Source organism: Arvicanthis niloticus, chromosome X, assembly GCF_011762505.2.
Source record: "Arvicanthis niloticus isolate mArvNil1 chromosome X, mArvNil1.pat.X, whole genome shotgun sequence".
NCBI lineage: Eukaryota > Metazoa > Chordata > Mammalia > Rodentia > Muridae > Arvicanthis > Arvicanthis niloticus.
Genome location: NC_047679.1, coordinates 53,913,539 through 53,929,762, shown reverse-complemented (window position 1 = coordinate 53,929,762; position 16,224 = coordinate 53,913,539). Strand labels below are relative to the sequence as shown.

Genomic DNA, 16,224 nt, shown 5'->3' with positions numbered 1-16,224 from the left:
AGATGAAAGAAGCATACAGAAAAGACCTAGAAAATGTAAGTATCATATGTATACACACAGAAGTAAACTAAGAAGGTACCTAAGTAGAGCTTCATAGCAAGGCCTCTTAACAATCATGCAGGCTATAGAGCAGGGGTTCTAAACCTTCCTAATGCTGTGTGTGACCCTTAATACAGTTCCTCATGTTGTGGTGACCCCTAACCATAACATTATTTCACTGCTACTTCATAATTGTGATTTTGCTACCATTATGAATTGTAGTATAAATTTGATAATGTAGGATATCTGATATGCAACCACTCATAGATTAAGAACCACTGCCTTGGCGTGCTAAGGATACTAGGCTTCTTACAGTTCTCCACTTCTTAGGAATTCTCAAGCTGATGAACTCTCATAATGCATTTTTCTTGCACTCAGCTTTTGTAGATCACTTTATAGCTTGTATAGCATTTACATAGACATCATTTCACTTGAGCCTTCTAGCAATCTATAAAACGACAAGAAGACTAACTAGCTTCAAGTCAAGGTGACAGTAAAGTATGGAACTATTCAATTCAGATCATGTTTAATATAATCTTTAACATTTACATGCACAGTTTTGATCAATAATTTATATTCATAAATGATGTTCTTAAGATCCTACCAGATTTTAATATATATCTGCAATCAAAGTTATTCAATTGTGTCCTTGTTCACATTCATGTTTCATGCACTTGGGTTACAATGTAAAAATTTAAAGTCCATATGAAGTATTATTCTAGATTCATTACATATTCTTTAAAAGGGATTCTAGTAGAGTTGGCTTGGATATTATATGCCATATTTCTTTCTAATTACAATGTTTTATAATTCTTACCTACTAGATGCACACAGTTTAACATCTTAGCTATCTGACACCACTTAATCCACCAATAGCAAACATTTCAATCAGAAAGAAGCCTTTCTAAAATAGGTTGAGAGCTCTCTGCTACAGTGTGTTGAAGTGTCTCCCTAAAAGGCTCATGTGTTGAATGCTTGTTCCCTAGCTGATGGGGGTTTGGGGAAGTGAATCATTGCATTAACTCATTGATAAGCCAACTGATAATTTTATGGCATTATTGGTAGCAGCTTTTTCACATCTTATATGTATTTTCTCTCATTTTAAATGCTTGTCAGACAACTGAGCTCAAAACATTTGCCCTAGGCCCCCACCCTTTTTTGTATAGCACTAAAGCAATAGGTTTGGTGCAGTGGGTGCTATTTTTGTTAGAGGTAGAATGAGGGTTGTTTCCATTCTTATCAGTTTTCTTTATTTGAGAGAGTCTAGGCTACTTGTGCCCCATAAATAACTGGGATTGATAAATTTAATTTATTTTCTAAGCTTAACATTCTGATAATTTTTAATGATGGGGGAGACCAGATATAATGATTGTATGACCTTATAGTAATGGTAGTTTATAATATCCATTAACATTTTTTGCAGTGTTTGAAATCAAAGTCAGACCTTATACATGTTGGCAAATGCTCTATTACAGAGCTATAGCCTTAGGCTTCCAATATCTAATTTTTATTCTTTAGTTTTTAATACATTGGCAGTGGAAGAAAAAAGTACTCTTTAAAGGCTCTTCCTTAATATTGGGAAACATTTCATTTTTTAGGTCTTTTAGCATTTATTATCACATTTGATATGACAGACTTATAAGAAAAACAGGATAACAGGACATCTTCTTTCCTCAACTATAAAGTGCTCAAGACGGCTGCGATGTTTGGAAAGAAAGAGAAAATATTCTCATTCAATCTGCCCCAATTCAATATAAATCAACTTGCATTATTCTTACAGTATAGTCGGAACTAATGGATACCAATTATTAAGCATCTATTATGTGCCAGCATCGAAGTAGGTATTCTGTATGATAACTAATTTTTATACTATCTTATCAAAGGAAGTATCATTGTCATCTTAATTAAACAGAAAACTTAATCTGAGAGGTGTTATATTGACTTGGCCAAGGCCATAAATGTAGAATTTGAAATCAGGTTTGCATGCTCTTAAATTATATGCTCTTTCCTTACTCAAAGCTGTCACAAAGGAAAACTAAGGCTCAGAAGGTTTTTCTCGGGCATTGGGGATGTAATAAAATTGGCAGAGTGCCTGTCTAATATTCATGAAGTCATGAGTTCCATCCCCAGCACCATATTAACTGGTAGATACAGAACCACAGGGTAGGGGAGAGCAAGAAGAGAGGAGGGAGTAATGTTGTTTCTGAATATACTATGTCACCTCATCTGTTCTGGCTAGTTTTCACTACCTTTTCACAAACTAGAGTCGTCTGTGCAGAGGGAACCTCAACTGAGGAACTGCCTTCATCAGCATCAGACTGCCGTGTGCGCATGTCAGTGGGGGCAGTTTTTTGATTGTTAATTGATGGAGGGCCTAGCTCACTATAGGGTCATGGCATGTATAAGGCTGAATGGGAGCCTGGAGGCAAGCCAGTAAACAGCATTCCTCTATGGGCTCTACTTTAGTTTCTGTCTCCAGGTTCCTGCCTTGAGTTCCTGTCTTAACTTTTGTTCACAATGGTCTACAATCTGTAAAATGAAATAAATTCTTTCCTCCCAGGCTGCTTTTTTTGTCATGGTGCTTCTCACAGTAACAGAAAGCATCCGAGGAACCAGCTCCCTTAAACATTATTTTACTGCATTTATTTATTTTATGCATGCATTGAGGGACACACACCATGAAAGAGGTTCAAAGGACTGCTTGCTGGGGGAAGTCTATGCTTTCATTTCATTTTATGGGCTCTAGGGATCCAACTCCAGTGATCAGGCTTAGCTGCAAGTGTCTTTACCCACTGAGCCATCTCTTGGGCTCCTGTATATTTATGATTCATATGAAAAATGTTTGTTTTTTTAAAACTCAAATAGATATTTCTTATATTTTTGGTTGTGAGCCTAGCCTTTAACAGCTGAGCCATCTCTCCTACCCCAAATAGATATTTCTAATGTGTGACTTGAAGTACAAAAATTCCATTTGTGGAAGCATTCAGTTCATGCTAAGATTTGAAGTTTTATTATTGATTATTTGGCAGTTTCATGTATATCTCTAATACATGTACACATAAATATAAAACATATTCTGATTACTGATTACCTTCTCCTTCTATCCTGTTTTAACATACTTCCATCCTATCAGTCTTTCTTCCTTCCTACCTGCCACTCTCCCACGATCATGACTTTTGTTTTGTTCTGTGACTCATTTAGTTTAACCTTATCTTTGCATGACCATTGGATTGGAACTATCCACTGGAGCCTGTGGAATCATGAGTTGGAACACAGTTGAAGTCAATGATTCCTCCTCTCCTTGAATTTATTTGTATCATATAAATCAGTGAGGGGTAGGGCCACCCATAGTCTCTCTTCCATCCATGCCTGTCTATTGATGGGCCTATTCTTATGCAGACCCTGTGTAGGTATCTGCAACTGCTGTGACTTTGTGATTGCAATGTCTGTGTATTGACAATGTAGTTTATTTTTAAAAGATGAAATATATCTGAACTTCAAGGAGAGAATCAAATTGCTGTATTTACAATAACTGAACATCTTCTCAGGAGATACCATGAGGTTATCATGAGAAACACATTCTTTTCCCATTTCCTTTTAAAGAAGTCATATTTCTAAGCAGATTAGGATCAGAATATAGCAAATTACCAAGTCAGTCTTCTTCCTGCTCTTCTGGCAAAATATAAGATAACAATGTGCAGAATTTCATCTGTAAAGATGACACCATGAACTTTCTGGCATCAGGCCAGGTCCACGATTTGTTTTGCTACAAGGAGAACAGATAAGTATGAAGCCACTTTCTTCTAGAATACCACCAGACAAATCACAGGCTGGTTAGACTCCTGGCTTAATATATATAAAATTCAGTGTGGGTGGGCCCATAAACAACTGCCCCAATACATCCCAGCACTAGGGTCATTAAAGAAGCTGTAGAATAGAGGCAGTGGTAGAATGCAGCCAAGATTCACAAAGCTACAGCAAAGCATCCTTAGTACTTCGCCATTTCAAAATGTCTAAGTTTGTGAACATGTAAATGATATGAGATCTATCCCTTCTAAGTTGAGAGTCCTGAACAACAAATGAATTAGGATTAACTGCTGCTTCCAAATTATAACATAGCTCTAACTGTATTTCCCTTGCCTGTAGGTTGGCAAGTAGAAGATCAAAGAATGAACACTGCTGCCAACAATAACCATTGTACATAGGTTAAATCTTCTATTCAGTAACAAGGAAAATTTTGCTTCACCTTGCTAGTGTTTACCTCTCAAGCGTATGGAGAATAGAAGAAAGCAATAGTGAGGTAGATACAATACCAAGGTAATTTGGGATTAAAATACCATTTTTAACGCACTAGAATGGGTATTTGAAAGCACTCTTGGTTGTTTGGGGGCTCTTGATGCTCTTCTCTGTTAAGTAGTTATATTTTTCATTGGTGTTTATTTCAAGCCTCTAAGTGTCTAAAAGAAGAACAAGCAAACATAGGGAATCTATTAGCCTTTGAACTTGGTACTCCCTTTGTTAGAAATGAATGGAAAAGAGAGATCAAACTAAAACCCTGAAATTTATTAAATGCCTGCTGTGTGTAAAGCACCATGTAATCATAGTATTTTCGTCTTCTTCATCTGGCTTCATCCTGAACCTTTATGTTCCAACTTCTCTATTAAAACTACTTTCACCAATGTTGTCAACATCTTTCTCACTGAATTCAGCTGGATAAATGAAGCACACTCTTTCCACTGGATTTCCTAAATTGTTAAGATAAACTCAGAGCTGCTAACAGCTATTTTTGCCATTTCAGAGGTAGAACATGCCCGAAGAAGGAGACCAGTATAAAAGAAGGCATAGATGAAAAAGTCCTGATGACATCACTTATGCCCCAAGGCTAAATAATGTTCAAAGCTAACTTCACTGAGGTCATTTCAGTCAAATGAGCCAATAAACCCTCCTCTTTTTTTTTTTTTTTTTTAAATTATAAACCAGTTTAGACCAACACTCTATCACTTGGAACTAATGGAGTCCTAATGCTAAGGATCTCCATATCTATAGTTTCAGCCTGCATATTTTTCCTGAGCTTCAGATACATATCTCAGACTGCTTATAGTTTTGCCTCTTGAATTTCCCAAAGGTACCTGTAGCTCCAACCTGTCTAAAACCACACATATTCCTCCCGTGATCATTATCTCACTGAACACTACAGCATCTTGCCAGAAACCTGGGTGGCTTCCTTGACATCATTGTCTTCTTTCAATCACACAACCAATCTTTACTGTTTCCATTTACTAAGTAATCTGTCTGCTAGTCTCCATTTCTGCTCTTCTAATTTAGTTACCCTTGGTGCTTTCTGTGGTGATATAGTAGCACCCTGCCAAGTGCTTTCTCTGTTTCTATTGTGCCCATTTCAGTCCATCTTCTCTCTATCCATTTTAATTAAATTTTTACATAGCATTATGGTATTTATGCTCATTGTAATTGAAATAACACAGAACTACATAATCACTTCATAGTCTATTCCATTTCTACTCAAACCCTTTCAATCTAGAATTATCAGTATTTTGTTTGATGTTGCTTCTTTCTACGATTGTTTTTATGCAAACATTTTATGGATTAAAAGATCCTCCTGTTTTTTTTTCTGAAGATGGAAACATACCCATCACTCTGGAATTTGCTCTTTTAAAAAGTCCAGTGGTAAAAAACACACAGTCAGTTCTTCAGATCTACATATAGAACTCTAACTCATTTATTTTCATAGTTGTACAATAGTCAATAGCATGGCTATATCATAATATAACCATTTACTAATTTATTATAGCTATTAAAATGATTCCTACTTCTGGTGCTGAGATATCCTTGTATTCAAGACCTGATGCACCTAACCATCAGTTCTAGGCCAAAAGTATTCTGATGTTTAATTTGATTAATATATAAAATGATTATAGCAATCTATATTTTCTCTACCTAAACATGTTTTCTATCTCTTAATCAGTATATGTTATTCTATTATGAAGATGTTGCCAAACTGTTTATCTCTGGGGAGAAAAGTGGCATTCCATGCATGTTTTATTTTTAAAATAAAAATTTTATCTATTATTTATTTTAAATTTGTTAGAAATGTAAGCTAAGAAGTGAAAAGATACAAAAAAAAAAATGAACATTAAGTCAGCTTCCTCCCACACCTGCTGCAGAAACTTGATTTTCTTTCTGAGAAATCACCACTGTTTATGACCCAGATTTTCACATTTAAACCAGTTTTTAAATAATGGACATTTAGGCAATTTTCAGTCCTATGATATTACAAATAGTACAGCAAAGAAGATCTTTGTTGAAAAATGATCTTCCATGTGTGAGTATATCTAGAAATAGATCTAGTCGACCTGCTGGATCAGACTATGTGCATTTAGTATTTAAAGATACAAGTCATATAATCTATTCTTGGCATTGATCTTGTGCTTCTCCGTTGCCTTTAGGAGTTTCTAAGCTCCATAAAATGGATTCCAGAGTCCTGAATGATCTAGTCGTATCAGACAGCTCATTTATCATCACTTCCCCCTTTGGATCTATACTCTACTCAAACAAACTTCCTATTCCTTTTTTTAAAAAATAGGGCTGGTTTATTTTTTTTGAGAATTTTATACATGAGCATCCTGTTCCCCCTTTTCCCCTTCAGCTCCTCCCCTCAGATTTATGATCTCTTCTTTACTATCACTATATATGTACACATATGCATGTGTGTATATATATATATATATATATATGTATATATATATATATGCATACATGTGTATACATAACCTGTTGAGTGCATTTAGCTTTGCTTGTATGTGCATGTATCTAGACTAAGAAAGTCCACCCAAACAATAAGTTATTGCCGTTTCCCTTGGTTGACTTTCAGAATTTGAAGCTAAGGCCAAATTGCTAAAGAAAAGACACACTCTAAATTTGAACTTGGAGGAATCAAGCTGAAACTGACCTGGAAGCCTTTTCCCTGAGAAGCAGCTTTCATGTATCGGGAGGTGTTATGCAAGCTGCCAATGGAGAAAAGCAAATAACAATCCCACCCATCTGTGCAGCTTATGAAGCACAATGACTGGACTTACAAGATACCCACAATGGTAAAACAGTGGCACTTTTATCTTGGGGATAACAAACAGCTGTCTTGCTGGACAACTTGCTCATCAGGAGGTAGTTCATGGCCAGTATTGTAAACTTAGCCAACTACTCATAGCTGGAAAGATCACAGATCCAGAGAACTTATTTCTACCAGTTTTCTAAACCAATATAGTTTCTTACTGTTTTCTAAGTGCCTATCCTTATACCCACAAATAAGTATAGCTCTTGACTCTCATCAAAGAAGTTTCTTTTTGCAACTAATGAATACTATTACAGAAATATATAAAATTGGACCATTCATAGAATAAGTAACTGTGGGTTTCTCAACCCTAGCTGTTACATCTGTAATGCAACCCCTAAATCTAGAGCTCAGGGAAAACCATGGAAGAGATGGCTGAAAAAAATTGTAAGAGGCAGAGCCCAGGGCACCTGTTGGTAGGTCATGTCCCCTGGACATAACTGGAAAAATGCACTTATGAACTATCAACAATATAGTTGCCCCAACAAGACCAGCATAATGACATGTCAATGCCAACAGAGGAAATTTCACATGGTCCCACATCTAGATGAGGAACTACAGAAGGTCAATGGCGAGAGGGAGAGAGAGAGAGAGAGAGAGAGAGAGAGAGAGAGAGAGAGAGAGAGAGAGAGAGAGAGAGAGAGAGACTGGTTTCCTTTAGTGATAATCTCCCACAAAGGTTGTCTAATCTCCAAATTAGGGAATGATACAAAGAATGAAAACTACAGGCTAATATCCCTGATAAACATCATTCCAAAATCTTCGATAAAATACTTAAAAGCTGCACATAGGCACATATCAAAAGATTACCTATCATAACCAAGTTGTTTATCCCAGAGATGCAGGGATGGTTCAATATACATCAATAAATGTAGTAAATAATATAAGTGAATTTAAAGACAAAAACTACCTGATCATCTCAGTAAGTGCAGAAACAGCCTTCAACAAAATTCAGCATGTCTTCATGATAAAAGTGTCAGAGAAGGTAGATTGTAGATTTAGAAGGAACATACCTCAGCACAAAAGAGGCTGCGTGTGACAGAGCCACAGCCAACATCATTCTTCCAGTTTTTAAAAATGATTCAAGTTCTCTACTTACTCAAGGCTTTTTAACATTTACATTCTTTCGGCTGGGTTCACTCTTCCCTCAAGTCTTCTCTTGGCTACCTCTGCCACTTTTCAGCTCAGATGTTATCCTCATTAGGAGTTCTTCTCTGACTTCCTAAGTTTAGTTCTGTGCTTAATAACACCCTATGCTTACTTCATTGTACCACTTAAGACACTATAGTATAATCATCTACTATTAATTTGGTGAAGGAGATCTAGGGGCTAATCTTATCCATCACCATGTCCCTAGTATCCAGAGCAATGATCAATAAACATTGTACCTAATTAAGATGCATAAAATGAATAAAACAGCAAATAAAAATAACAACATCATCATCAACAACAAAACAACACACTGAGGAAGTTCTGTAATTTTTCAGGCCAAAGAGGCCCAGAAGGTTAAGAAGTAGAATGTCTAAAGTAAGGCAGGGTGAGCCAACAGATGCCTTCTGCCTACACATCTACATCTGTTTATGGTATTTTGAGGAGCCATACAGAAACACTTCACCACTTAGCTGACAGATTAACATTCTTATCATTCACTTCTTAAAGACATTTGCATGCTCTTATGCCTTACTGAGCCTCTTCGTGGATGCTAATGAAAAGGCTCATTGACCATCCAAATAGAAATCCTGAGTATTTAATCATTCAAATACCATCTAATTGGTTAAAACTAGCCTGGATGTTATTACAATATTATAGAAATCAGAAATAGTTAGAAATTATATCAGAACTGGAAGGAAATAACTAGAATTTCTATTGTAATAATTCAGCATCTTTTTTGTATCACTATACATTTGAGGAATATGATAAATTTTCATCAGGAACAGTACCTACTCCACTAGAGTTTTCTCAGTGTGGTTTACAATGATTAGAATTTCTAGAGTTGCATATACTTAGAAGAAAAGAACTCCTTACATGGTTTTGAAACTCTTGACATTTCAGTTAGAAACTACTAGTTCTCACGTTGAAATGGTCCAGAATAAACTGAAATATGTGAAGTAAGAGTTATTGGTAAACAATTAATGGCATTGGGATTAGAACCCAAGTCTCTTGGATTAGTGACCACAAGTCTCCCTAATACTGAGAAACAGTTACCATGAAAACAAGACTGGGAGGACCTTTAGAGAACCTCAGGAAATCTGGGTATGTTGTCTCCTCCAGGCAAATAGTAGACAATCATCTTTATGGTACTTCTGTGGCTGGGATGGCATGTTCAGCTTACTTTACCTGATTCTGTATTTCTTAAACCACTTACTAATTTTTATTTAACTGAGACAGAGTCTGGCTCTATTGTTCAAACTGGTTCCAAACTCCTGACTTGAATGATAGCCTAAAAAAAAAGAAAGAAAGAAAGGAAGAAAGAAAGAAAGAAAGAAAGAAAGAAAGAAAGAAAGAAAGAAAGAAAGAAAATAAAAGCTGGCACTATAGGTATGCTGCACCAATGCCTGACTCTTGGTTACATGTAATGGTTTTGTTTATTTGTTTGTTTACTTACAATGAATGTGTACTATTTTTATAATCACGAAAACACTATGAACATGGAATACAGACATAGCTCAGTGGTGGAGTATTTGTCTAGCACATGCACGACCTGGGGGTCAGTTTCCCACATAGCCAAAAATTAACCCAATGAATAGTTTTAAGCAACTTCAACTTTTATAAAGAATTTAAATTTACTTTGAAGTGTTCTGGATAAATATCTGCTATATCTGAGCATATTCTGCCCACCCTGCTCTTCCACTCTCCCTTCCCTTCCTTCTTTCCACTCCTGCTAGCCCTCTATACATTCTTTGACATTTATTTTATTTTCATATGTGTGTACATGATTTTACACATCAATATAAAAGTTAAAAACTGTAAACAACAGAAAACAAATATATATTTGTCTTCTGAGACAAACTTTAACCTCTTATATTCAATTCAATTTGGTCTATATTTAATAAGAATGGGAGTTTTGTAGCTATACCAACTACAGAGCCTAGAATAATGTCTTACTAGATAGTCTAAAATAGTTGTTATCTGAAAAATGGCTTGTTAACCAAGTGTCAATGTTGATGGCCTATTGAGATCATTTACTGTGGGGCTAGTTCTATCAAAGAAAATATAGCTTTAAAGGCTATTTTGGAGTATGAACAAGCTAAGATATTTTGGCTTGCTTAATGTTTTATTTGATATAAAGCCACTTTCTAGAGTGTTCTACTGTGGGCCCTTAAGCTGTTGGCAGCCACTAACAGCAGGCAACCTTGGGGATTCTACAACTGAAATCAACAATCCTCTTCAAGTCCACACATGGTAAGCTTTCAAAAGCTTAAATTTCATCTTGTGAATAAGCCTCTGAAATCCTATCAGTTATTGAAATGATTTTAGTCTTTCTCATTTGATAGTACCTCAGTGACGGGCCACTGAAAAGCAATAAATATAGTATCAGTACCAGCATAAGGGCAATTTTTAATTTTAGCTAACAATTTACAAACAAAACATCTGTTTTCTTTGATGCCATAGCCTTTTATGATCACCTGTATCAATCAAATGGTGGCCACATCCTAAATAATTCTTATTTTTAAGAAATTAAAAACAAAAGATACATTTTAATCTTAATTTATCATTTTTACTCATTTATCTTAGTAGAAAAGGATAGTAACTTTTTTATTTGTTCAAAAGTAATTATCAAAGAAGAAAAATTTCTAAGACACACATACATACACACATATTTCTATCTCTATGTCTTCATCATATATGAGTATGGTAGACAAATGGGTAGATAGACAAACCTAAGCAGATAGAGCAAGGAACTGTCATGGAAAAATGTGCAGTTGTGATCAATCTCTGTTGTGATGAAGTAGGTCAGAATATGAGGCTTAGAGTTTTCTCCTTATGGTTGCTATGGGATATCTTACTGAACAGTACCAATGAGAAGAAAGAGAATTTTGCTGAAATATAGCATCACTGCTGAGTTATAATGTTTGTTTACAAGAGTAATGACAGTGTTTGAGAGAACAAAGCAATAACATTTAGTAATTTACAATTTTTCCTTTTAAAAAAAAAAAAAATCTATTGGCACTTTGGATCCGCACAGTAACCTCATGTCTTAAGCCAGGCTCGTTGTCTCTATTTTACCAACAAGAAAAGGAAAGCTCAGAGGGATGTGACTTCTCCAAGATCATGTGACAGGTAATATAGTGGGCTATTAGAATTTGGAATCCATAGACTGTAACTTGTTCAAGTACCTTTTCTCTTATCTCTTTTCTCACACTGTACTTTTTCCCCTTATGAAGCTAGAAATACCAGGAATAGACAGTTGCGGGGAGATAAGATTTTTCATTGACTCCTGAGGTTGCTCCTATAGGAACAGAACAGATGTTTTGAAAGTAGTATTTGTAAACTATGGAAACTCTTTGATAATTCTTGATGCACATTATCTGATTTTTAAGACCTCATGAGCTCCTGAATCCATTCTACAGTCCACATAGTAGCCTCTAAGAGATGGCCATCAGAGCAATTATGACTTCAGAGTACAGACTTCAGAAAATCTTGACACAGACTGCTGTGTATATTGTGCCTTAGCAGACACAATGAAATGAAACAATAACAATGACCCAAAAGCCTCATTAATTGACAAAAAATGAACTCAGATGTTACCAAAAAAAATTTCTGGCCAACAAGATACATAAATTTAATGTACATATACAGCTATATAGAACAGAAAAAAAAGTAATCTGTGTCCTTGAAAGCTGGCTCAGCATTTGCTACTACTCATGCTGATGAGCTAGGTTCAATTCCCAGCACATACATGGCATCTAATAACCATGTGTAATACCAATTTCAGGGAACCTGACTCCACTTCTGGTCTCCATGGGTACTGCACACACAGGGTACACAGACAGACATGTGGGAAATGTATCTATACACATAAAAAATAAAAACAAAAAGAAATTCATTTTAAGAGTTATTATAACAATAACATTGTAAGATTTATATTGGAGAAAGTAACCTTTGTTTGTGACTACTATTTACAAGTCAATTCCCTCACTTTGAGTACTCAGAATTGAGAAATTGGTGGATGTAATCATTCTTAAATTGCAGGTTAGAAAAAATTGATACATCCTGGAGATAGCTACTATCTTTTTAAAGAAAAGCTAACATTTATTATGTTAATTATTTAATTTTATGTGTATCTATGTGCACCTGAGTATATGTAGAAGACTGCATGCATGGAAGTGCCCTCAGAGGCCAGAAGAAGGTATCAGATTGCCTGAAATATGAATTACACATGGTTGTGAGTTGCCCAGTATGGATGCTTGGAAAAGAACCTAGTAAATGCTATTAACTGTTGAGGTAGCTCTCCAGCCCCAACATCTGTGTGTGTGTGTGTGTGTGTGTGTGTGTGTGCACGTGCGTATGTGTGCACCTGAGTGTGTGTATGTGTGTGCATGTGTGTATACATGTGCCATGTGTGAAGGGCAGCCAACAAATATCAGGAGTCAGTTCTCTTCTACCAAATGTTGCCTCAGAACATTGAACTCAGGTCATCAGGCTTGTTGACAGTTGCCTTTACCCTTTCAGCTCTCTTGATAGCCCTGTTTTTGATTTGAAGGTAAGAAAGGGAATACCTATGTTATGCTTCTGATCATCTAGTATAAGAGACCAATGGAACAGGAAAGTCAGTGTCTTAGTTATGGTTTCCATTGCTCTAATAAAACATATATGACCAAAAGCAACTTGGGTAAGAAAGGGTTTAATTTTTCTTACAACTCTTCAGGTCATACTCCATCATTGAGTGAAGTCAGGGCAGGAATTCAGTACAGGAACCTGGAGGTAGGAACTGGAGCAGAGGCCATGAAAAAATGCTGCCTACTGGCTTGCTCTTCATGACTTGCTCAACAATCAGGAACACCAGCCCAGGGATGGCACTGCCCATAGAAAACTAGACGTGCCTATAGGTTAAGCTTATGGAAATATTTTCTTAGCTAAGATCTTCTCTTTTAGGGAGAAATGTTATCAATATATTATATGAGACTCTAGGAATCTACCACATTACCATATATGCGTGGCATCCTTACCTCTTGCCTAAAAATCTAGCAGCTACTTTACCAAAGCTTCTCTGTAAACTTCTCTGAGGCCAGGTTCATGTTTTACTCCTTTCAATTGCATGTAGAAGGCTTACTGAACAACAAACAGGAACATAGTTTGGGAATTGTAGTTCAATCTGAGGATATCAATAGATCAAAAAACTAATAGGAATTTAGAACTGTTTTCTTGCTATGTTTTAAATGTGTTTCTGGTTTATTTTTAGTGTCTGTACATCTGTACATGCATTCCTGTGTGTGTGTGTGTGTGTGTGTGTGTGTGTGTGCATGTGCCTGCTACGAAACAAGTAGAAGTCCTGGTCCCAGGACATCTTGCAGGAGTGGGTGCTTGCCTTCTCCCATGTGGATCCTAGGAGCTGAACGCAGGTTGTCAGGCTTGCAGTAAGACCTTTACTTGCTGAGCCATCATGCTGGCCCTTATTCCTGTTTTTGAGCTTTGAAAAATGTTTTTTTAAGAAATAAATTCTGAACTATTTAAGGCAAATTGCTTTTTCTTTGATACTTGTGACACAAACTTGAGATAGATAAGCTAAACTTGAATTGTAACATCAAATAACTATAGACTTAAAATTAATTAATTACTAATAGGCTTACTCTTCATTGGGAAGTTCTATATTTGTATAAAACAGAACTCGCTCATTATCTTGAGATAGTGATGTTGAATTGTATCTCTCTAGCTATCTAAATGGGCATCTCAAATTTAACAGGCCTAGTTACATTCTTTTATGTTTTGGCATTTTTAATTAAAATACTAATATATATTCATTGTACATAGTCATTAGCTTCAGAAAGACAAATTCTTTTAAGTATGTCATAAACTTGAACTATATTCACCACTGATACCTGCTCACCTATCCATACCCTCCTTCTTCCACAAGTCTGTTTCTAAATTCATAACTCTTTTTCCACGCATCTCTACACTTCTCCCTTTTCTTCTCTATCTCAGAAATAGCAACTCAAGTCACTTAGTTCTTTACATCCCAAACTCTCGAGGTCATTCTTGGCTATTGTCTGTTGTTTTCATATCCTTTAATAAATCCCCAAATCCTACCAGCCATTCCTTCAAAATCCTTCTAGAGTCACAGCACTTCTTACTAACTATACTGCTCCCACACTATTCTAAGCCATTATCATCTCTTGCCTGGATATTACTCACTTTGAGTCTCCCGGTTCCTGCTTTTTCTAAATCATTTTCACTAGAGAAGTCAGATGGATTCTGTTAAAATGTAAGTCAAATACTGTCATTCATCTATTCAAACTCATCCAGTATAGTTCCCCAGTCCATGCAGAATAAGACGCCAGGACCTTTACTTTGGCCCACAAGGCTGTAGAGTGGGTTTTACTGTCTGCCCTCATCTCCTTTCTTTCTCCTCCTATGATCCCAATCACACTGATCTTCCTGAAACATATTCTCTGTTTTAGAGGGTTTAAAAAACCTTTTGGTTGCTTTTTCCCACTTGTTTCACCTTCATTTCATTCAGGTCTGTTCTCAGCCGGCCCCTTTTCATAGAAGACCCCCTTAATCACTGTACAGTATACGCCATTACCCTCTCTGTCTCTTTGCTAGATCTTTCTTCACAGCAGTTATCACCACAAACTTTGTTTTCTGTTTATCTTTGCACTAGAAATGAAATCCCCTGGGGGATCAGAAATATTCAGTGAAGTCTGTCACATACCAAGTCCTTGTCTACATGGTAAGACTATAAACATTAACCAAACAAACACATATCTTCTTCTAGTGTTTCTATCCTACTGTGATGTAAATTGGATCTATTTACTCAGGAAATATTTTTAGACTGCATTGGACAAACACAGTACATAGCCAGCAGAATAAGAAGAATGGCTTTCCGAAAGGAGATTTGGATTGGTTTGTCACCTTTTAACTCATTGAGATACTCATCACATCTAAAGAAATGGTTCTCTAGCCTCCCAGGTGAAAGGTTAACTATTGTAGACAATCCCACAATCCCCTGGCACTCTTTATCCTTAACTCTAAGGTAGTGCTAGTTCTATTTCTTCAATTGCTTCCACTTTCTGAAACTGCTCCCATCATTGGCCCTTACTCACACTGACAAATGTCAGCTTCAAAATCTCATTTTCATCTTTATAAAATCATATTGCTTTGTAAACCCCTACAGACACATATTATCAGCAGATGTAGCCAGACACATTGTCTTTGAATCCAGATGGCTTTTCAACAGCCCAGAGCTATGTATCCTATAAACCTCTGTGCCAAAGGGGTAGCATTCTGTCAACTGACAGAGTAACATTGAAATACAGTGATTCAAAGTCCCTGCCCAGGAACTACCTCAACATTTTGTCATCCCCTGAATGTACTACTAGTTAACTCAAAGCTATTACACCCATAATGGAAATGGTTTTGCTAGGTGAATCACTGCCTAGCTGAAGGGACAGTAAACACTGTCAAGTTATATTATGATACTAATGGTGAGACAGATACTAGGCCACATTATAGGGTTATGTAAGGGGAAGGGACCCTTGTCCTCAAGGAACTTCCAGAGTAATGTTACATGTTTTGGTTTAGATTTGGACATTGTAACAGATACCAAAACTGTGGTAATTATCATTGGAAACAATACATCCTATAAATGCCAGCATGGAAAAACACTATCAGTTCCAAAACTAGGATCAAATTATGTTGGTGGACATAGCTGTTATGTCCCAAGGAGAGAGGAGGTCCTTATGGAGAGTGACCTTGAGGGACATAAATGCTACCATGGCCTCCAAGCATACTGAACAAAAGGACTGAAGGTATCTGGAATTAGAGGATGAAGAATCCTTCTATTGTTAGTTCTATGTTAAAATATTGATTAGCAGCTTAGGCTGAAGAAATCCGTGCTC

At 36.4% G+C, this 16,224-nt stretch overlaps 1 protein-coding gene across 12 annotated transcripts in view; it reads right to left on the bottom strand.

The window, feature by feature from the left end:
- The window catches only part of Eda (ectodysplasin A), a 331,809-nt gene that overhangs the window by 60,918 nt on the left and 254,667 nt on the right, over window positions 1-16,224 (bottom strand). The window lies entirely within an intron of this gene.